The following is a 23,315-nucleotide window of genomic DNA, read 5'->3' on the forward strand; positions in this document are numbered from 1 at the left end:
GCTCCACCTGCTTTGTGCTCAGACAGGCATTTATGTGTGTCTCGTGCCTGCTGAACATCTGTAGCTGTATATGTAAACATAAACCAACCCCCCCAATACACATAAAACACAGCTGCAGGCAATTTACAACCCTATGGGCTTGGCCCCATGTCTATTGGCCCCATGTCTACTGGCCCCAAATACACCTCTTGCAGGGATCAAAGAACACAGTCTTCCTCTTTTGCCCACAGCCTCATCATTGAGGTCCTCTGCAGGTTTCTCTGGCAGGAGCACAGGCCGAGGCAGGTTGGGGGCACCAGCGAGAGGTGCGCCTGCTGCTCCAGCCCGGCCACGTCCTCTGCTTATGGGCATGGACCTCGGAGCCCCTGGTTACAGGCTGACTCCCGACTCTCGGCCCTGCTATGTGAGGACAGAGGTCTGAGGATGACACTGAGATAACTGTTCCTTGGGAGATGCAGGACCAAGGGCAACCGTGAAACCCCTCTTCCACTGTTTTTGGGCAAAGAAAGATGCTCACTCACCCAGGGGGCTGAAGAAAACATGTTTCCCAGAGAAAATGAGATTTCAAAAGCCTGCCCTACAGGGCAGACGCTTCTCGAACCCTCTGGGTCTCTGGTCTGAGTATCTCTTCAACCAGCAATGGCCCTCAGATGGAGGAGCTGTCACCCACCCCTGCCACTCCCTCTACCCTCAGACTACCCCTACAGGAACAGGCATCTTTAGCGATTAATTGCTCTTTTATTCTTCTAGATATCAAAACACCGAAATACCAAGGCTCCCTGGGGAACCTTCCATCCAAGTCCCCACACTCTTTTAAAAAGAGATGAGAAGAGACAGCCTTCTCCCACTTCTGAAGGGCTTTAATTTCTTCAACTACCGCAACAGCCAATTAGTCTCCTACTGTCTACAAGAATCAGACCCTTCCAAGAAGCAGAGAGGACCTCTGTACTAGTGACTTTAAGGGGAAGGCATCCAAAGGCTACAGTGCTGTTCCTGATGGGACTGTCCAGAGATTTGCAACCAGCTATCCTTTTTGCCATTTTATGATCAGGTCAGTGTCCCCGTTTTACAGAGGAGAAAACTGAGGCTCAAAGTCCTGGGGGTCCCTGAGCCAGTGGAAGGCAGTTAGCGTGCTCCAGGAGCCGGGCTATTTCTGGTTCTGTTTCATTGCCCATCAGCTAGGCACCCTTAGGTGGGTGGCTGCCATCTGGGCCCTTCATTTTGCCCTCCATAAAAAGGAAATCATGACCTCTATCATGTCCTCCCTCACTGGACACAATGAGATCAGGGTGGGTTCATGAGCTGAGGCCTAGAAGGCCCCACCTTTGGTGTAAAGCTCTGCTATCACAGTCTCAAAATGCTTAATCATTTTTGAACAAGGGGCCCTGCAAATTATCAGGCTGGTCCAGAATGAGAAAAAGAATGTCAAGGCACCTCTCAACCTGCCAAGGGCCCTGGAACCTTAAGTAGACATGACACAAACCCAAGAAGGATTTCCTAAATCCTGTCTTGGTGTACGTGGCCCTGTGTCAGGCTCGTGGAACAAGACACACAAAAGTGGGGCTGTGACACCGAGCCTGCCTTCCAGGAAGTGACTAAGGGGCTGAGGAAATCACACCACACAAAGCAAACAGAAAACAACACAAACAGTGCCTAACAATGAATCAAAGAGAGACGTCAGGTGAGGACACAAACATTGCCAGAGTGCCAGATGCATATAATGCACGGGGCCCGGGCAACTCAGGAGTTTAGCGCCACCTTCGGCCCAGGTTGTGATCCTGGGGACCTGGGATCAAGTCCTGCGTCAGGCTCCCTGCATGGAGCCTGCTACTCCCTCTGCCTGTGTCTCTGCCTTCCTTTCTTTGTGTGTGTGTCTCTCATGAATAAATAAATAAAATCTTAAAAAAAAAATGCACGGGGCCTGACACCGACCCCAGAGCAGCTCAGAAGCTGCAGGAAAACACCCAGGGCTCGGACCCAGTGTAGTAAGTGACAGAATAAGGATTGTGCAGAGCTCTGCAAGAACACGGAGGGGGAGGAACTAGCTGCCAAGAGCTCCAGGGACAGGAAACTAGAGCTAGGTCTTGAAGGATGAATAGAAGTTTGCTGGTAGAGAGGAAGGAGGACACTGAGGACAGGCTCAACAGCTAGAACTGGCTCCACGGGTCACAGAGAAGCCCATGGGGGCTGATTAGTAGAGCAAAACCACCCTTTAGATAAAGCTGTTACTACCATGGACACTTACAAAGTGTTCTGGAGACAGAGTCAAAATGTGGTGAGTAACAAGATCTGGGAGACACTGTGCCCTGGATGGGGTGGGAAGGACGGCGCAACATGTGTGAAAGTGAAGAACTATATCCCGGTCACCCCACTTACCAGCCAGGTGGCCCTGGGGAAGTCATTCAACCAACAAATTTACTGAGCACCTACTGCGTATTGGGATAATCAATGAAAAAAAAATCAAAAATCCCTACATACTCTGGTGAGAGGGGAGAACAGACAAAAAATAAAAATAAAAATCAATCAATGGGAAATAATACAGTGTGGGTGGAAGAAGGTGACCGACAGGTGCTATGATAAAAACTGAGCTGGGTGAGGGGACCAGGGATGTAGTCCTGGCCGGGTAGGAATAAGACTGGAATAAGGTGATGGGGTGAGCTGTGGGAGCCCAGAGCAGATCTGGAAGGAGACCCCCGGGTAGGATGTGCTAGAGGAATAGCAAGAAAGGCCATGGGTGCCACAGGAAGGGAATGCACACGGGGACAAGGGGCACAGGGCAGTGGATGGCCAGAGCCCGAGAGGCCTCTGGAAAACTTCATGTGACCTCTAAGAAAGCGCAGCCAGCAGAGTGTGTAGTCTAATCTAACCTGGGTTTTGGCAGGACCACCCTGACTCAGATGCAGAGAAGAGCCAGGGGGCAGTGAAAGCAGAAGCAGGGGGAGGCTGTGGTGGGAATCCAGGCAAAAGGAGTGGTCAGGACTTCAGGAGGACCAGCAGTACAGCATGCAGTGGGGGGCAGGTGCATGGGACGGGGACTCCCAGGCCTGGGAGCTGAGCAACCTCCTATCAACCAAGGTGGGAGAGAGAGGATGAAACGGTTTGGGGAAAGAACCAGGGGTTGAATTTCAGACAGCTTAGAGCCTTCCCATCAATAAGCCTCAGTTTCCTTACCTGTAAAATGGGGATGATAATGGCATCTGCCTCAAGGGCTGTGAAAATGAGATAACACACAGAGAGAGCACTAGGCACAGTACCTGGCACACAGCAAAGGCTCAATAAACACTAGTTACTCTAGTGATAAGATCACAGGGTGATAATAGACAATGTGAGTGAGTGATATTTTTCTTCCAGGATCAGGGGTGGGAATAAGACTAAACAGTAAGAAATCAAAGGCTTAAAATACCTGGCTTCCTTTCCTCCTCCTTCCCTCCCAGTTCACTCATCAGCCCCTAGTTGGCTTAAAGGAATGATTACGGGTGAAGAGCTACAAGGTCAGGGGGAGTGCAAGACCCCACCTCCATGCTCCACATGCCGCCCTGAATCACTGGGGATGCTTTAAAGCAGAGTTTCCCAACCTTGGCAGGTTGGAGATTTTGGAATTCTTTGTTATGAGGACTGTCCTGTGCATCATAGGATATTTAGCAGCATCCCTGGGTGATGTCCACTAGATGTCAGTAGCACCTCCTCCTTGTTGTGACAACCAAACCTGTCTCCAGGCTTGTCCATGTGTGCTCTGGGAGGTCAAATCACCTCTGGTTGAGAACTCCTTTAAAGAAATAGTTGACACACGATTCTAACTATTGGCCAAGTGCGGTGCTCACCCCTTCATGTACATGAATTATTCAGTGTTCAGAACACATATCCTTATAAGGTTTTACAAATGATGACGTGTAGATGTGGAGATCAGAGATCACTGAGCCAGTCTGTCCTACTCTGTCCTGAGGCAGAATTTGAACCCAGATCATCCATGCTCTGAACCACCATGCTATATCACTCTCCAGGATACATGTAAATGGGTAGGACACACTCAGGGCCAAGGAGAGGGAGGCAAGACTGAACCTGGTTTATAGCTCTACACTGGGCGGCAGCAGCTCAGACCCTTAGCAACATTAAAACTGGGGCACCAGAGAGAATTTGTACAAGCTCTGCTCTCGGTAATTAAACTACAACCTCCTGGACTCTGGGGCCTCATGAGCAACTGCCTTAATTAATAAATTCCACACTGCAGCCTCCTCAATCCAGAGCCAGGTTTAGCATTCTTGAACTATGTTCCAACAGCATGAGCAAAACAGGTGTAATGGCAGTCAGGGAGTCCGTAGGACACAGCATCATTCTACGGGGATGAGTTTGGGATAAAGAATTTGTCCTGAGGTCACCAACCAAGTTCAAACCTAACCCAAAGTTCCTTCCTGCTCTGTGAAGCCAGGCTGTGGGGCGGAACAACAGTAATTACTGCTATTGCCGGAGTGTTCTCCAAGGGCCAGGCAAACAGTCAGTCACATTCATCACATTGTCTTGTTTAATTTTAGTCCTTGCCACAAGCCTGCAAGGTAAGAGTTATTCCCATTTGACAGATAAGACAACTGTAACTCAGGGATGGTTAGTAATCTGCCCAAGGCCACCAGGCCTGGATTGGAATGCATGAGTCCCTTCCATCCCATCAAGCCCCTCCTGGCTCAGGAGTTGAGGGAAGCATCAGTTGTTTCAATTGAAATGAAAATGCAAATCCACTTTATAGAAGAAAAAGGCCAGAACCCCAGAACTGCTGCCAATCAGAAAATGAGATAATGAAGAAGGAGGAGGAGGAGGAGAGAGAGAAGGGGGAGATGGAGGAGAAGGAGAAAGGAGGAGAAGGAGGAGAAGGAGAAGGAGGAGGAGGAGAAGGAGGAGGAGGAGGAGAAGAATTAGCCTCCCCCGCTAATACTCCTCCCTCCCTCCTACCTCCTACTCTCCTGCCCCGCTTCCATCCGAAATCCCTCCTATCGCCTTGTCTCCTGATCCTTCTCCTCACCTCTAGAAGCAGCAGAAGAAGAAGAAGAAGAAGAAGAAGAAGAAGAAGAAGAAAAGATAACGCAGCATAACACAGTGAATGGTCCTTGATGGGATGGGGGTGGGAGGTCATAAAGGCCATTACTGGGCAATTAGGGAAAATTTACTAGGGAATATTGATTAGATAATGATATCGTATCAACGTTGTATGTGTTGAATGTGATTTCATCCCAGTTGCTCTAGATAAAATCCTGGTCCTTAAGCGATACAGGCTGAATGAAGTCTGTGAAACATCTCAATGCTTGCAGCTTACTTTCGAATGGTTCAGAAAAAAACAAACAAACAAACAAAAAAAGAAACAAACAAACAAACGTGTATAAGTGTGTGTGAGCATGCACAGAGATTCTAACTATTTAGAGCAAATTTGGCAAAAGGTGAACTCTGGTGAAACCAGACAAAGGGCAGAGCTCACTACTATTCCAACTTTTCTGCAGATTTGATATCAAAACTTAATAGTAGGGAAAACACTGAAAAGCCGTGGGGAAATGGTGAAGTGAGGCAGTAGGAGGGACCTGCAGTTGCTCATGGAGTTGCTGTGTGGGGAGCTGAGTGTAGCTCAACCTGAAGGCCCTGCTACAGCCAGGAGCAACTCTGAGGCCTGAATAGAGAGGAGCCCTACTCCTATCTGGCTGCAGGTCCGTGGGTGCAGGAGTGATTCCAAACTCTTGGAGTTCACCCCACACAAACCTCCCATCTCTAAGCTGCAACCTGCCTTTCACAGCAACGCGGCCAGCACATTCTGTTCCAGTCGAACCACTGATGAAGGCCCTCTGGTGAGGTTCTTGCAGCATTAAAATCAAATCCATGGGACCTGATTGAAAACAACCCAACAACAAGCAGAGCACAGCCACCAAGCCCTGCTGTCCTGACAACCATGGGAAAGGCATCCACATGGAAACTCGCAGTTAGGCTGGGAAGGTAGCCCCTGGAAGCATCAGGAGGGCCTCCATGGTAGACTCCCATCCCCCAGAGCAAGGCCCCAGGCCACTTGAAGGCCACTCAAGGGTACATTGCATAAAGCAAAGGGCTGCCTGGGTGTGCCTGGGTAGCTCAGTCGGTTAGGTCGGTTAGGTTGCTGACTCTTGATTTTGGCAGGTCATGATCTTAGGGTGGTGGGATTGAGCCCCATGTTGGGCTCCTCGCTCAGTGGAGAGTCTGCTGGAGATTATCCCTCACTCTCTCTCTTTGTCTCTCTTCTCAAAATCAATCTTCAAACAACAACAAAGGGCTGCAGGACAGGCACAGACTTGCCCAGAGAGAGCTCCTTCAGGACCTGCCTGCTGGACAGGAGGTGAGAAGACCCCCCCCCACACCTCACCGACTCCACACACAGGCAGGGGCAGGTCCTCAGTTGGGGTATCTGGCAAAGCCTGGGACATTCCTGATCCTCATAGCTGGGAGGATGCTAGTGGGTAGGTGCCCGGGATACTGCCAAATGCCCTGGGGAGCCTGCAGCAGCCCCTGCTCCCACACCCGCCAGTCGTCACCTCAGGTTACCAGCTGCACCCTGCTCCTTCAACACCTCTAGGCCTTAGCAGCTGTGCTCCCTCCACCTCGAATACCCTTTCCTACTTACTGTTCTCTGCTCTGTAACACCTTCTCTGGGCTGCCCTGAGCCCTGGCCTCACATTTGCCCATATTTCCCACCTTGCAGCACTACCTGACACAGCACTCCAGGTGTCTGTGCACCTCCTCCTACCTCCAAACTGGAAGCTGTCTACAGACAGGCCCTGGGCCGCCTTCTCAGGGACGTTCAAATGAACCCACACATCTCATTAAATACAATTCTTCTATAACTCTCAGGAGGAGCTGATCCATTTTCTTTAGTCTCCAGTATTTTTGTGGGCCCTCAGAGAGCTTGCAGGCTGTGGGCTATGCACCAAAGAATCTGAATTTTGGGAGTGGGGAAATAATGCCGCCAGTCACACCTGGGGCTCTGTTCTGTGAATGAACACGTTCAGGGAGCCTGTGAGATTCACTTGGGAACCACAAAGGATCCCCAGCCTCAACATCCTCACCACAGAGAATCTGAGACATGGAGGACTAGAAGGGGCCTGTGTGTACAGACTGGATCATGTTGATATGACTGCACTGATATAAGGCATCTGTTTAGAACTTCTGGCTTGGGATGCCTGGGTGGTTCAGTGGTTGAGTGTCTCTCCTTGGCTCAGGGCATGATCCTGGAGTTCCGGGATCGAGTCCCACATCAGGCTCCCCATAGGGAGCCTGCTTCTCCCTCTGCCTATGTCTCTGCTCCTCTCTCTGTGTCTCTCATAATAAATAAAATCTTAAAAAAATAAAAATAAGTTAATTAAAAAAAAAAGAAAAAAACTTTTCCTATGATTTTGGCCTGATTGAGAAAAATAAGTCCCTCAGCTATTGCTGTCTCTTCAAGTCCTGATTTGGGTGTAACCCCCCATTTTAGAGCTCAGCAAGAGTACCTGGCGGGCCTGCTCTGATCTGACAGCATGTCGCAGTTCAGCTGAGAACAATGCAAACAGGAAAGGAATGTGGAGGAAGTTTCTCCGGCAGCAATGGGGACACTCCTGGTCCGGGGCTAAGTTACTGACAGAGGAACATGCAGGTGGTGGTGGCTTTCTCTCCGCACCAGAGGGGGATGAGGACACAAGGTAAAGGCTATCTTTTGACCTCATTTTAAAAGATTCTTTTTTCTTCCCAGAGAACAGCTGGAGCCCTGAAACCTGGCCAAGCCAGAGCCAGAGACCTGAAGTCAAGAACAAGCGCACCTACAACACCCGGCTGCGGGTCTTCCTCTGATTCAGTCTGATTCATGACCCTTGGCCTCTGGCAGGTTTCCAGGAGTGGGTAACACAGACTCCAGAGCCCTTGTCTATTTATAAGTGAGTGGAAGAACTGGAAGCTTCAGCCCTTGAATGGGTGCAAGCACACTCTGTCCCCATCTGGGCAGGAGGCCTCCTAGGCTGGATGACCCTCACCGCAGGCTGAACACCTGGCTGTGTCGGAGCCACCCCCACCACCCCCACCAGGTGCAAGCTGGTGACAGAAGGACCCTTTCCCTCTCCTGTGACCTGGATCGACCTCTGAGATGCCCCCTGTTTGCTGACACCCCACCCCCAACCAACGGAAAACTTACTTTGCATTGCTGGTCAGTCTCCTGGGGGACAAAAATCCAATCTACCTTAGGTTTGGTAATCCTGGAGAAGGACCTGGCCAGGAGGTTTCACAGGCCTTGTGTCACCACCACAGAAGGAGGCCAGAATGAAAATTTCAACCAGTGAAAGTTCTGTCAACCTCACCACCCACAGCTATGTCCACTGGAGGGTCATCATTTAAAATTTTTAATTAAATTGGTAAATTAAAAAGATTTTTTTTTCTAAGAGGAAGAGGAAAGACTGCCAGTGCTATTTATTTAACAGGAGTTGCATAAAGTCCCTTCACTCAGAAACCTATGGACACGTTCACACTGCTCTGGTAATGGCAGGGACAAGCCTCATTCTCAGAGGCAGGCCCAGGCATGGCCCCGGCCCAGTACTCCCCTCCCCACACTGGCTGCTCTGGCTCTTCTCTTTGCCCTAGCTCTCCCTCCATCCTTTCCCTCCATTAAAGTCCCTTAGAATTGGTTCAAATAAATAAGCTTCCTGAATGAGTTCACCGCATCCCCTCAGAATCCCAGGGCCAGGAAGGCCTCCAACTTCCTGTTGCGAGAATTAGGTCATTAAATCAATGGGGTCGCCTACAGGGCGAAGTCTCAGTCCTCTGGTTGTGCCTCCAGAGCCAGCCAGTCCTCACCACCCCGCTCTGGGGATGACTCTCTTCGGGATCCCGCTGGGAGGCTCAAAGCATGCCCTCCTGGGTGAAAATTCTTCCTATAAACTCTTAAGAAAATAAGTTTTAGAAAGCCTGGGTGGCTCAGTGGTTGAGCATCTGCCTTCGGCTTAGGGCATGATCTCGGGGTCCTGGGATTGAGTCCTGCCTGCATCAGGCTCCCCACAGGGAGCCCTCTCTCATGAGTAAGTAAAAATAAAAAATAAAAAAGAGAAAAGAAGTTTTAGGGGGCATCTGGGTGGCTCAGTCAGTTAAGCACCTGCCTTTGCCTTACGTCATGATCTCAGGGTCCTGGATTGAGCCCCACATCGGGCTCTCTACTCAAGAGCCTAGAGAAGGAGCCTGTTTCTTCCTCTCCCTCTGTGTGCTTTTGCTTTCTCTCTCTCTTTCTCTCAAATAAATAAATTTTAAAATCTTGAAAAAAAAGGTTTTAGGATTACAGCCCCCTCTTTATGGATTAATTTGCATAAAACAGGTATGTTTGTTTACCTCAAAATCATACTCATGCCATCACTACAAATTTTTTTTAATTTTTTTTAATTTTTATTTATTTATGATAGTCACAGAGAGAGAGAGGCAGAGACACAGGCAGAGGGAGAAGCAGGCTCCATGCAGCGGGAGCCCCATGTGGGACTCGATCCTGGGTCTCCAGGATCATGCCCTGGGCCAAAGGCAGGCGCCAAACCACTGCGCCACCCAGGGATCCCCCATCACTACAAATTGCAAGGATTCAGTCTACCCACACATCCCATAAGCCACACTGTTTGTTTGGATAACTGCTTCTGCTCTATGACACAGGCGGTGACCTCCCCTCTCCTTTCTCTCCAGCTACCTCTGAACAAAAAAATAATCCAAGGAAAGAGGAAACCTCCTCCCAAGAGGCTATGAAAATTTAGTTTCCTCCCTCCCTTAAATGTTTAACAAGCTGATAGACAAAAACAAAAATATTTTAAACAAAGACAACTCCAGAATTCACATGCTTTTATTACATCAACTCCAGGTGGTGGAGAGGGAGAGGTTACCATGAAGGTGAGAACTCCTTGATGGGTCACAAAACCCCAGCCCACGTGCTGGTGGCAGGAGGGATAAGGGATGGCCCAGGAAAATACAGGCGCTCCCTGGAGGTGGGAAAACAGCAGGAACCCAGCCACAGTTACCTAGAGGGTTGGCTCTGGGCCAGGGCCACCAGAGAGAAGCTCAGAACTCTGGACCGCAACGGACTGCAGGATGCTGGGGCCCATGTCAGGGCTCTGAGAAAGAAACTGTCCCCATTCCCTATGGGTGTAGGCATAAACATCCAGGCCAGACACACCCAGATAATCCAGTTCAGCGGCCAAATCCCCACCATCCATTTGTAATGACATCCTTCATTCCCAAAGCCACAGAACCATTAGTCACCAAGCAGAAGCTCCCAGCAGAACTGGCTTGTTACCACTCCCCTGGCAAAAAGACTCCTGGTTTTACAGCCAGCTACTCACCCAAGGCAGTCACATTTCATAAAATGAGACACAGGAGTCTTTTACAAGTCCATAGCCACATAATGCAAGCGGAACCTGGCCTCTTGCAAGAACTCTCAGCTGAGAAGAGAAAGCTACTATCAAGGTTTGTGGAGAGAGAGATAAATGACACTACATACTAGTTTGATGGTATTCTCAAGAATTGAGACTTTCCGTCTCGGAGAACTAAACTTCCTATAAATATACTTGGAGCACATAATACAATGTAGAAACAAAATACAATTACCAGCACCAACACGCAATAGTTCTCACCTGCTTCTAGAAAAGTCACGCAAGTCTGCCAGAAAGATACTAGGTCATAAAAATTTCCAACTCTGAAAAAGAATAACTCACTCAAAAAAGAGGTTCCTAAGAGAAAGAGAAATAGACAACTGTGCACGCTGGAAGAGAAGAGGAAAGTAGCCAGAAATCCAGGACGCTAACCCAGGAGCGCCGGGCAAAGCCAAGGGAACCAGACCAAAATAGATTCCAGATGGAACAAAGTTGGGGTTTTTTTTCTCCTCACCTTTTTATTGTGAAAAAATTTCAAAGCCACGGAAAAGCTGAAAGATTAGTACAGGGAACATCCTAATACCCTGCCCCTAGAGTCACTGCTCGCTAACATTTTGCCACATTTGTCTCATGCCTCTCCATGTTGTGGGCATATGGGGGTGTATACCCTGATTTTCTTCCTGAGCCATTTGAAAGTAAGTCATGGACATCATGATACTTTGCTAAATGTCTCATCACCGTCTCCTAAGGCCATCCTCCCACATAGAACCGGGACACTATTTGCACCCCCAAGGAATTTCATATTGACCCAGTAGAATTCTCTGATGTACACCCACATCCGAGTTTCCCCAGCCCCCCCACCCCTCACTTTGGCTATCACTGGTTTTGTTCTTTTTTTTTTTTTTTTAAAGATTTTATTTATTTATTCAGGAAAGAAACAGAGAGGCAGAGACACAGGCAGAGGGAAAAGCAGGCTCCCTGCGAGGAGCCTGATGCAGGACTTGATCCCAGGACCCCAGGATCACGACCTGAGCCGAAGACAAAGCCTCAACCACTGAGCCACCCAGGCGTCCCTGTTTTGTTTTATTAAGATTTTATTTTTAAGTAATCCTTACACCCAACATGGGGCTTGAACTCATGACCTGGAGATCAAGAATCGCACACTCCACTGAGGCCAGGCACTCTGGCTGTCACTGGTTTTCATCCAGAATCCAATGGAGGATCTCAAGTGCATTCAATCCCCATGCTCTTTCACCTCCCTTAGCCTGGAATGGTCCACCAGATCTTGTGTATCACAACATGAACATTTAAAATTTTATTTATTTTTATTTATTCATATTTTAAATATTTTATTTATTTATTTATTTATTTATTTATTTATTTATTTATTTATTTATTCATGAGAGACACAGAGAGAAAGAGTCAGAGACACAGGCAGAGGGAGAAGCAGGCTCCATGCAGGGAGCCCAATGCTGGACTTGACCCCGAGTCTCCAGGATCAGGCCCTGGGCTGAAGGCGGCACTAAACCACTGAGCCACCCAGGCTGCCCACATGAACATTTTTTAGAGTCCAGGAATGTTGTATTTAGGACATCCCACAATCTGGATTTGCCTGTCATCTAGAATTAGAATAAGGCTAACTGGTTGGCAAGAAGCTATCATAGCTGTTGCCGACACTCCAGGAGAGGCACCCAATACTGGTTCTCCCCCTTTCTGGTGATGCCAGATTTGATTCCTTGGTTGTGGAGCAAAGTTTTAGATATCTAAAATAGAGAGTTAGCATACTGCACAAAAATGCAGGAAAACAGTGGGACAAGAGAATAGTATGAAATGAAACCTAAACATTATAAACGATTTAAAAATCTGATTGTGGGTAGCCCAGGTGGTTCAGCAGTTTAGCGCCGCCTTCAGCCCAGGGCCTGATCCTGGAGACCGGGAACTGAGTCCCACATTCAGCTCCCTGCATGGAGCCTGCTTCTCTCTCTGCCTGTGTCTCTGCCTGTCTCTCTCTCTCTCTTGCTGTGTCTCTCCTGAATAGACAAAATCTTCAAAAAAAATCTGATCATATAAAAATCAAAACTCTGTGCATAGAAATATATACTCAAAAGAATAATGACAAATTGTTGAAATTTAGGGGATCCCTGGGTGGCGCAGCGGTTTGGCGCCTGCCTTTGGCCCAGGACGCGATCCTGGGGACCCGGAATCAAGTCCCACGTCAGGCTCCCGGTGCATGGAGCCTGCTTCTCCCTCTGCCTGTGTCTCTGCCTCTCTCTCTCTCTCTCTCTTCTCTGTGTGTGACTATCATAAAAAAAAAATTGTTGAAATTTGTAGAATGTATATCACAGGCATAAGACAAATTTTCTTAATAAATAAAGAACACCTGTAGATCAATAAGAAAAGACTGCCAGCTCAAGAAAGAAATGAACAAACAGTATAACATATTGCTCATAAATGGCTCTTAAAGCTATGAAATAAAAATTTCCTCTATTTCTTCATAAGGAAAATGCAAATTAAAATTACAATGACATACTCCTTCTAACTTATCTGATTAGCAACAATAAAAAAGTTTGACAACTTCTGTCAAGAGCTGCACCCTTTGCTCTGGCAATTCAGCTAGAATTTATCCTACAGATACCTTTCATGCATAAAATTACATGTATAAGAATATTCCTCATTAATAGTAAAACTTAGAATAGTAAAACTAAAAGATAGAAAACTTAAATGCTCACCAATAGGAGACTGGTTTTAAGAAATTAAAATATGAGGGACGCCTGGGTGGCTCAGTGGTTAAGCGTCTGCCTTTGGCTCAGGGTGTGATCCTGGAGTCCCGAGAACGAGTCCCACATCGAGTTCTGTGGATAGAGCCTGATTCTCCCTCTGCCTATGTCTCTGCCTCTCTCTCTCTCTGTCTCTAATGAATAAATAAATAAAATCTTAAAAAAATAAATTAAAACATAATCAATAAAAGGAATGCCATGAAAAAAAAAAAAAGGAATGCCATGGAACCATTAAAATGAGTGAGATGTTCTAATGACTTTAGATAAGTAACGTAACCTCTCCATGCCTCAGTTTACTCATCTGCAAACTGCAGACAATAACAGTACTTACTTCATAGGAATTTTGTGAGGAGTAAATGAGTAATATAAATAAAGCACTTTTAACCATACTCAGCACACATGGGGCATCTAGCATGTGACTCTTTTTTAAAAAAGATTATTTATTTGTTTGAGAAAGAGAGTGTATATGTGTGCACAAGTTGGAGGGGAGGGGCAGAGGGAGAGGGAGAAGCAGACTCCTGATGAGTAGGGAGCAAGATGCAGGGCTCGATCTCAGGACCCAGGATCATGGCCTGAATCCAAGGCAGATGCCCAACTGACTTAGCCACCCAGGTGCCCCCTCTAGCATGTGAATTTGATCTCAAGGTCATGAGTTCAAGCCCCAAGTTGGACATGGAGCCTACTTAAAACAAAATAAAACAAACAAACAAACAAAAAACCACAATACCCAGCACACAGGAAGTGCTCAAGAGGTATTAGCTGAATGATGACAATAATGATGGTCTTGGAATAGAATGAGTTCCAGCATTTATTGTGAAGGGAAAAAAACAAGATGCAGGACATATTATAGTGTGAAAACATATAGTGCATGTCAGGCATGTGTGTGTGATCATACATGTACATGTGTACACGTGTAGAATATCTCTGGCTAAGATGCTCAGGACACTGACAGAGGTCTCTTTTGGGACCAGGAAGCCAGGAAGGAAGACTATATAACTTTTAAAATCTTATACTATGTCTGGATTACCTGGTCCAAAAGAGATGAATGATATTTTTTAAAGGAAGTGTAATGGGGTCAGAAGACAAGAGTGAGAGAGAACTCTTCCTCTGGGTGGTCCCGTCAGTCCAGGAAGTGCTTGGTGGTGAGCATTTAAGCTCCTCTGTCATGGCTCTCAGGCCTAACAAACCTCTACTCTCCCTAGGAGACGGCCACAGGGCAGCCAACACCTGTGGCAAACGTGAGGCAATGGGTGCACGCTGCCTCTCAGGTGGAGTGGCAGCTTCACCCTGGCGGGGAAGAAGGACTGTGCACTTGTTCTGGCCAACTCCGCTCTGCCATAAGCTCCAGAAGGCTGCTCTGTGCAGGAAAGCAGAGCCCAGGCCCTGGAGAGACACCCCCATAGCTAGCCTGCTGGCTTACAGGCCCCTCCCCAAAATCACCAGCACCCCATCTTCCTGCAACTCCAGCGATCCGCCAGAGGAATGCCATGTGTCTTGAGAGGCCACCAGGAGGTTGCAAGAGCAGGAACAGATGGGGGTAGGGGTTGGCCCCTATGCCTCAGTTGGGAAGGTGAACACCTGATTAGCAACGGTCCTCACACAGGTCTAAGATCATGGCCTACCCGAGCTGACCTTGGCAGTTTCCCTACTATCTTTTGCTCCCATCTTCATAAATCTGATTGGATCATCAGGGGCTCAGAACTACTACTTTACCCATTTAAAATCCCCAAATGATCTTGGTAGTATTCACATCTTCATGGCTATAAATCAGCCTTCTTCCACCCCCTACCATCTCAGGAGAAACAAAATTACAAAGAGAAAATCATTCAAGTATTTTCTACCTAAAGAGAATAGAAAAACTTGGAAGGTCTGAAACACGTTTCAGTTCATATTATACAGCAGAACATTCTATGAGATGAGGGTCAGGATGGGTCTGTGGGAAGCCAAGGCTGTCTGGAGAAGGGGCCTGTGAGGCGTTGGTCTGGTGGGGGAAAGGTGAGGGTGTCAAGGTTAACCCATGTCCTTGGAAACAGGGTCTCTGGTTTGCCTGGAGATTTAGCAGGAAGAAAAAGGGATGGGCCCCATATCAGGAAAGGTGTTTGAAACTACAGGGATCCTGATCCCCACAGGAAGCCCCGCTTGCTGAATCCAGGACTGCAGGATGACGCAGAAGTAACTTCATCTGTCTTGGAGCTGTTATTCAGCTCAGGGGCACGGACCACAGGATTCCAGCAGCAGGAAACATGTGGGTGGGATACTCAGGAGATACTCGGGCTTGAAAAACCCTTAATTGGAGCTGGTCTCCAAAAGCCTCCCACCCAGGTCTCCACGTGGGAGAGGACATGGAAATGGGTCACATTCTCCCAGCTGAACCAACGTCACTGTGGGCTCCGACCACACTTAAAGGAGTCCAGGGGCACTGAGTAACCTGGTCTTCTTGCCGTGCAGGCCGTTTCCTCCTGATCCAGCAACAAATGATGATGAGCCTCTAGACCAGACCGCAGGGGCAGTTGATCAGCACCAGGAAGGCAGGGACATGTCAGGGGGCTGGGTGAGAATAACATCACTCAGGTGTATGCTGTCCTGGGTCTTCCTCTCGCTCTGAATATGGGCAGATGCCTGTGCCAGCCCTTTGCCCCCTCCACCCCAGCCCTGCTGGAGGGACAGAGGAAGAACACTGTGTGCTTTCCCATCACCTGCTGGGCCTCCCTGACCTCACTCTTCAAAGGGATCCTGAGGCCAATGCTGGGAAGATGGGGAAGAGATAGCCCTCCCACCCTGCTGTGAATATACTGACCCCACACAGTGTCCAGAGGTACCAGTTCCCTCAGGAACCCCGTGGGCATGCTGGAGAGCACCAAGCAGCTGGCCCCACAGACCACCTGCTACTATGTTGCCTGCTTTCCAGAGTTGGCAGAGGGAGATCTGACAGGCAGGGAGAGAATTCTGGACAGACAAGGTCTGGTGGTCATTTCTTAAGAAAGGCACCAGTTTGGTGGCATAAATTCAAAAAACTTTCAGAAGAGCCTATGATCACTCTCTCCTGACTTGAACTCAAGTAACAAAGCTTAAGACTTGAAGTGGCAAGGATTTCTTACTGCCCACACCAAGTGCAGCTTTTGTTATGTATGACATAGAAGAGCTCTAACCTATTAACTCTGTCCTTGCCTACTGGGGAGCCAAACACAGTCCTCCACCTTAATGCCTACCTAGGGCAGGTCCCCACAGAAGCCAATGTGTATACCTAGAAATAATATATATATATATGACTCTTCCCTAAGAGTTCAAAACATTCTTTATTCACATGACTCCATATATATGATATGTCTCTTGGCCCTAGACTATAAGCTTTGCATGGGGAAGAACTATTTTTACTCTGCTCACTACAATATTCCCAATGCTTGGTGGAGCCTAGATCATAATAAAAGCTCTGTAGGGCAGCCCTGGTGGCGCAGCGGTTTAGCGCCGCCTGCAGCCTAGGGCATGATCCTGGAGACCCTGGATCGAGTACCACGTCAGGCTCTCTGCATGGTGCCTGCTTCTCCCTCTGCCTGTGTCTCTGCCTCTCTCTCTCTCTGTGTGTCTCTATGAATAAATAAATAAATAATCTTTAAAAAAATAAATAAAAATAAAAGCTCTGTAAATATTTATTAATTGAATCAGTGAATCAATAGAGGGAAGGAGGGTAGGAAGGAAGGACGAATGGAAGACAGCCATCACAGCTTGGTATCTCTGTGTTCTTGGTTTGTCTTATAAAAACATCATAGCCAGGATTAGAAACCAAGCCCTTCATTCCCCTTCTTTGCTTTGCCATCAGTAGTCCTCAACCATATTATGAGGCATAGTATACAGACCTGCTCACAGAAGCTTATACAGTACAACATGACCAGGAAAAATGGAGAAACAGTCATGACCCTCAATCCTTAAGAAACTTCAGAAGGAGGAAGACAATGCTTTGGTCCAGCTGTGTCCACCCCAGAAAGACACCTCTCTCCCTCTAGGGACTGTTGTCTTCCCCTTTTAACAAGGCTTTGTGGAGGATCAGGGCATAATAGGTCTTTAATAACCAAGTATAACAGCAATTGGTGCTCAGAGCCCTTTCATAAAAGAAGTTCAAAAGCACTTTGGCTCAAACATCACATGCCCCTGGGAGCTATGAAGGTACAAGTATCATTATCCCCATTTACAGTTGGGGAAAGTAAGGCCAAGTGAGGTTAATTAGCTTGCCCAAGGTCGGATGAGACAGGGAAAGGGCGTAGAATTCAAACCCTTTGCAGCAGCCACTCAGCTAACTCTGGCCACACTAACAGTGTCACCCACACTGGGCTTAAGAGAGATCTTTCTCTTCTCTACTGTTCTGCTGAGAAGCAGTCTCTAACATGGGGCTCTGAGCTGGTGACCAGGAGACATACTGCCTGGGTTTCAATCCTGACTGTTCCTGACTAGCTTGATCTCTAACAAATTACTTAACCTTTACAGGCCTCAGCTCCTGAATATGTAAAATGGTACTAATGGTGCTATCTCTGAAACTAGGGTGAGGATTAAAGGAGACAATGTATGTAAAATCCCATTTTCATTCATTTTCTCGATGAGCATGCAGCACTCTCACTGGGGGAAAAAAAGTTACTTGAGAAAAGGGTTGCACCCACTCTGGGTTTGGTTTTTACAAGGCTACAGAGGACATACAACTAACAGGCATTTTGCATTCTGCCAATGAAATGTCCCATGAGCCTGAAGGTGACTTGCAATACCAAGTTTAGATTCCCACTGACTTGTATGGGCCTCACAAGGTTAGCAGAGCAAGTGGCATCGCGAACACCAACTGGCAGGGGGCATGCCTGAATGAGAAGCCGGCCAACAGCACCCAGTTTAAGGAGTCTAACTCTGGATTCCTGACCAGCTAAAGCCCTGGGTTCTAAATACCATTTCTCTGATGTTCTGCTGAGCTTCTCAAACTGCACTCGGCTCAGACCAAAGACAGCCAATGCTTTCTAGGTACCACCGTGTTCCTGACCAAACAGGAGGTATTCATGGGTGGCTGGGCCCACTATAGGGGGCCAAGTGATACTCAGCAGGGGGCTGGAAGAGAGGTGGTGGTGGGCTGGGGGGAGGAGAGCTATCCAATCTCAGAATACCTCCAACAAAAACACTGTGACATATATGTGTATGGCCATCCCTGATGCACACAAAAATCAGCAGCAAAACTCCATTTGCTTTAACTCCAATACAGAGCGGCGCAGAGAACCCAAGACACGCCACTCTTGTATAAGGCAAGATGCTAAGAGCTGGCAATGCTTGTTCATTCAACTCGAGAAACTGATTACTCTCATTCTCAGGGGGAGAAGAAGGCTCACGGGAATCTGCAGGACACACAGACACACATACCTGGGCCTTTGTTAACCTAGCTGATGGCTCCTGCATCTCCTGGGTACCCTAGGCCAGAGAAATGAGGAACCTGATAGGAATAAAGTCAACACTACTAGCCTGCTGGCCTCCAAAAGCCTTCCCAGAGGGATCCCTGGGTGGCGCAGCGGTTTGGCGCCTGCCTTTGGCCCGGGGCGCGATCCTGGAGACCCGGGATCGAATCCCACGTCGGGTTCCCGGTGCATGGAGCCTGCTTCTCCCTCTGCCTGTGTCTCTGCCTCTCTCTCTCTCTCTGTGACTATCATAAAAAAAAAAAAAAAAAAAACCAAAAGCCTTCCCAGAACAAGGAGAACCCACTCACTGCTCTTCCTCGCACCCTGCTCTTTCTCCTGGCATGGACCCTCAAGGAAGAGTTCTCATGCAGTGACTTCCTATTGTTCAGAATTGAGGGGTAAAATTCAAACTCCTCACCATGGCCACAGATCTGGCCCCTGTCATCTCTTTGCTCACCATGCTCCAGCACCACTTATGGTGCTTATGGCTCCCCGCTGTCCCCTTTACTCATCAGCCAGGTCCCCATTCAAAGTCATCTCCTGAGAGCTAGCTAGAGTTCTGATCCTGACCCCTATCCCAGTCATCTCCATCTTAGTACCCTGTTTCATTTCTCCTTGTATCCCTTTTCACCTTCCTGCATTTTGTTTACCTATTTACTGCTTGTCTCTCCCAACAAAATATAATCTCATTAGACCATGCAACCTGGTGATCTTGTTCTTGGTTCTTTATAGTAGGTGTTCAATAAGTCATTCAATTTAACAAATATTTACTGAGTGCCTACTGGACTACAACAGTAGACAAAAAAAAAAAAAGGGCAAAATCTCTGTCCTCAAAAAGCTTAAATTCTGGTGGCAGATAAGAAACAAGTAAGAATAGAGTAATAACTACTACTTCAACCAAGTGCTGGGTGCAGTTCTAAGCATCTGATAGGTATTACTAATTCAATCTTCCCAAACACATCCCTGAAGGAAGTATTAGTATTTTACAGATGGGGAAGCTACGGGCACAGGGAGGTTAAGTTACTTGCTGAAGGTCAAGAAGCTCATAATGGCAGAAACCAAGATCCAAACCCAGATAGTCTTGGTACAAAGTCCATGCTCTGACTAAGAGTTACACTTCATCTTTGCTGAGTGTCAAATAACTACTGGGTCAGCGCCCCCCACAGCTGTTCTCTGGAGGCAGGGCTGGAGAGAGAAGAGATCCATCAGGGGAGGGCTACCCTGCTCTGTGAACTCAGTGAGGTAGAGACTGCTGGCTTTACCACTGTACTGCACCCTGGATGAAGAGGGATCTGCAGGGAAGTGTGGTCTGATGAGGGACAGGGCCGGGGCCAGGATTCCTGGCTTCTAGTTTTAGGTGCTGAGACACTCAGAAGAGTCAACTGATAATTGATGAGCTTTTTGTTTTCTTTTTCTTTTTTTTTTAATTTTTATTTATTTATGATAGTCACACAGAGAGAGGGAGAGAGAGGCAGAGACACAGGCAGAGGGAGAAGCAGGCTCCACGCAGGGAGCCCGACGTGGGACCCGATCCTGAGTCTCCAGGATCGTGCCCTGGGCCAAAGGCAGGCGCCAAACCACTGCGCCACCCAGGGATCCCCCTGTTTTCTTTTTTGTTTTTGTTTTTATATGCAGGACACTGACCTTAACGTTGTAATGGATGCAAAATGAATCTAGAGATCCTAGCCTCAGAAAGCTTTGAGTCATACTGGTACACTGGAGCTGAAACAGAGGTCAAAATTGACAGGTGCCATTAAAAAATGTACAAAGTAAAAAAAAAAAAAAATAAATAAATAAATAAAAAATAAAAAAAAAAAATAAAAAATGTACAAAGTGCTATGGGATTTCAAGAGTTACTTAGCCTCTAGGGGCCATAGGTGCCTATCCAGAAAAGAGGGGGCTGGTCTACACAACCCCCTGGCTCTGACATGTTCTGACAGCACAGATTTGGAGCAGCACAGAAATCAAGTTTTATTCTGGTTAATATTTCAAGTGCATGGCCACTGACTGGTTCTCTCATCTACCATGAGAACAGTCCCAATTTCTTTGAACAACATCTTACAGCATCAGCAGGGCAATAATAATGCTCTCGTTTAAGTAATGCAACTGGATATGGGAATGAAACCCAGTGTGTTCTGTGCTCCTCCATCTAACTGGTTTTTAAACCCACAAACTCTCGTCCATCAAGGAGAGGGTGACCTTTCTGTGAGCACATTGTTATAATATAGAAACCACTCCCTAGGGACGCCTGGGTGGCTCAGTGGTTGAACATCTGCCTTTGGCTCAGGGCATGATCCTGGGATCTGGGATCGAGTCCCACATTGGGCTCCTCCTGGGGAGCTTGCTTCTCTGTCTGCCTGTGTCTCTGCCTCTCTCCCTCTGTCTCTCATGAATGAATAAATAAAATCTTAAAAAAAAAAAAAGGAACCACTCCCTATTCACCTTGTTTTTTTCTGTATCCCTGAAGTCTACCACAGTATCTAGCTCACAATAGGTGCTGAGTAAGGCTAGCTGAGCTAAACCTGATCTAGAAATTGTCTGTAAATCTGAGTCGGTGTTCCCTATAGTTTAACTTTACAGCTCTCAGCCTCTCCCAGGGGGAGGAGACTGGTTCCACCTCTTCACTTTTACAGGCTACCACCCTGGTCCCCCAAGCCACTACCATCTCTTGCCCAGAAGCTACAGTGATCTATCTCCTAACTGGCATCCCTGCTTCTACCTTTGCGCCTTACAATCCAGTCTCTATACAGCACCCAGAACGATCTTTGAAAACTTAGATCTTATCTATCACCTCTCCACTTAAAATCCTCTAACAACTTCTAACTGCACTTGGAATAAAATCCAAACCGGTTCTGCAGAGCACTTAACACTCCTGAAATGATTTTGTCTGCTTATTTGTTTACTCTCTCCTCTTTCAAATGTCAGCTTCAGGAGGGCAGGGGGCTGTGTCTGTCTTCACCATGGGAGTCCCAGTGCTTGGCATGGCACCTGTCACATAGTAAGCACTTACACCACTGAATGGATGAGTCTCCACGTTATAAGGCAACTTGTATTTACCAGGCCCACTAACTCCACCAGAAAACCGTAAATGACACACCGACATTTAAAAGCCAGCATCGATGGGATGAGCATTGGGTGTTATACTGTATGTTGGCAAATTGAACTTCAATAAAAACAAATGAAAACAAAAAAAGCCAGCACCTTTTTTACGATTCAAAGTCCTGCTTTAAATCAAAGGAAACTAGTATCTCTGGACACTTTAATGGCCCAAAAGATGAGTATCATTTAGGGTCTAAGACCAGGAACAAGAGCCCAGGAGTTGCAGCAAGGAGCTAAGATCTAAGGTACTTGGGAACAAAACCTCAGGACAAACTGACTGACACACTCCATGCCTCAATTTACCCAGCAGTCAGCCAGGCACACTTCCCTAAGTTCTCTGAGTGACAGGAGACAAAATAATTAACAGCTATAACATACTTAGATTCTCAGATAGGAGGTGCTGCAAGCCACACATCTCATTATTCATAAAACTCTTGATTTGCTGCCAATGTAAGCCTCCCCAGCCTTCCCAGGGGCTAACCTGACAGCAAGTACTGCTCAGACAAGTTCAGCACACGAGATAGAGGGAGGCATGTGGGGCCTAACAGAAGTCGGGTGTCCAGACCTAGCTATGTGCCTCGGTTACCAAGTTCAAAACTAAGAAAGGTGGTTGGGAGGGGGGCGATGAAAAGGAGGTGACAAGTGCAGTGTGGGGCTCCCAGTGGTTCCTTTTGCAGGCTCACATATACACACCCATCATACAGGTGAAACATGTGCCTGCACTATGCACCTTCCACGAATACTCATCAGGAGAGGCGGAATGGGGAAGCGACAGTTCAGTCACACAAGAGGGAGGAAGGGCGGCCCAGTGGCCAAACCTTGGCAGCATTTAGTTTGGGGAAATATGGAGGGGCTCTCAACAGAGGGTCGGGATGCTGAGCGCGGGGAGCGGGTGAGGGGAGAGTCCGGAGGGCACCGCACCCGGAGTGCGACGGACGGACGGTGACAACCACGCCGACGGGGTGCGGTGGACACAGAGTGGGTGGCTCGGACACCTGTGGAGGCGACCCCTGGGCGAAGGTGAGGACGGCCGCGGGGTGGTCTGCGGCGGGGTCTGGGCCGCGAGCAGGCAGGCGGCGGGCGGCGGCGCGACCAGGCGGGGCTGGGAGGCCCGGCCCAGACCAGGGCGCCGCGCCGGGGACCAGCCGGCGGGTCCGAGAGGGGTCGGGGGCGCCCTCCGCGGCCCCTCCCCGGGAGACAAAGGGCCGGTGGCTCCCCCGAGCTCCAGCGCTGCGCGGGCCCGGGCGCCGTGGGCGCGGGGCCGGCCTCGGCGCTTACCTGGGCCGCCCGACCCGGCCGGGCCGGCGGGGGCTGCGGGTCAGTGCGCGGCGCGCGGCGGCCTGTTCCGGGGCGCGCTCAGCCCGAGCAACTGCGGCGGCGGCGGTGGCAGCAGGAGCAGGAGCAGGAGCAGCAGCAACAGCAACAGCAGCAGCAGCAGCAGCAGTAGCGGGAGCGGCCGCCTGAGCCTCCGCCTCCCGCTCCGTGAGTCACCGCGGCGGGGAGGGAGGGAGGCGCCAGGCCGCCGGGGGAGGGACCGGCGGAGGGGGCGGCATCTGGCTCCGCGCGGGCGGCGGAGGCGCGGCCACCGCAGGGCCCTGGGGGAAGGGGCGGGGCGAGGGCGGGGCGCCGAGGGCGGGGCCCGGGTGTGGGCGGGGCCC

The 23,315-nt window shown here is 48.6% G+C and overlaps 1 protein-coding gene across 5 annotated transcripts in view; it reads right to left on the minus strand.

The window, feature by feature from the left end:
- LOC479600 (beta-catenin-interacting protein 1) overlaps nt 1–22,988 on the minus strand; it is a 155,427-nt gene extending 132,439 nt beyond the window's left edge. For 3 of the 5 annotated variants that reach the window (XM_038537923.1, XM_038537921.1, XM_038537922.1), the window contains exon 1: nt 22,936–22,952. The gene's annotated coding sequence lies outside the window, so the exon portion shown is untranslated. Of the gene's footprint in view, nt 1–22,935 lie in introns of all 5 variants that reach the window. The other 2 variants (XM_038537920.1, XM_038537927.1) reach the window with 2 other exon arrangements.
- Between the last annotated feature and the right edge of the window lie 327 nt (nt 22,989–23,315).

The sequence above is a fragment of the Canis lupus genome, chromosome 5 (assembly GCF_011100685.1).
Source record: "Canis lupus familiaris isolate Mischka breed German Shepherd chromosome 5, alternate assembly UU_Cfam_GSD_1.0, whole genome shotgun sequence".
Lineage (NCBI taxonomy): Eukaryota > Metazoa > Chordata > Mammalia > Carnivora > Canidae > Canis > Canis lupus.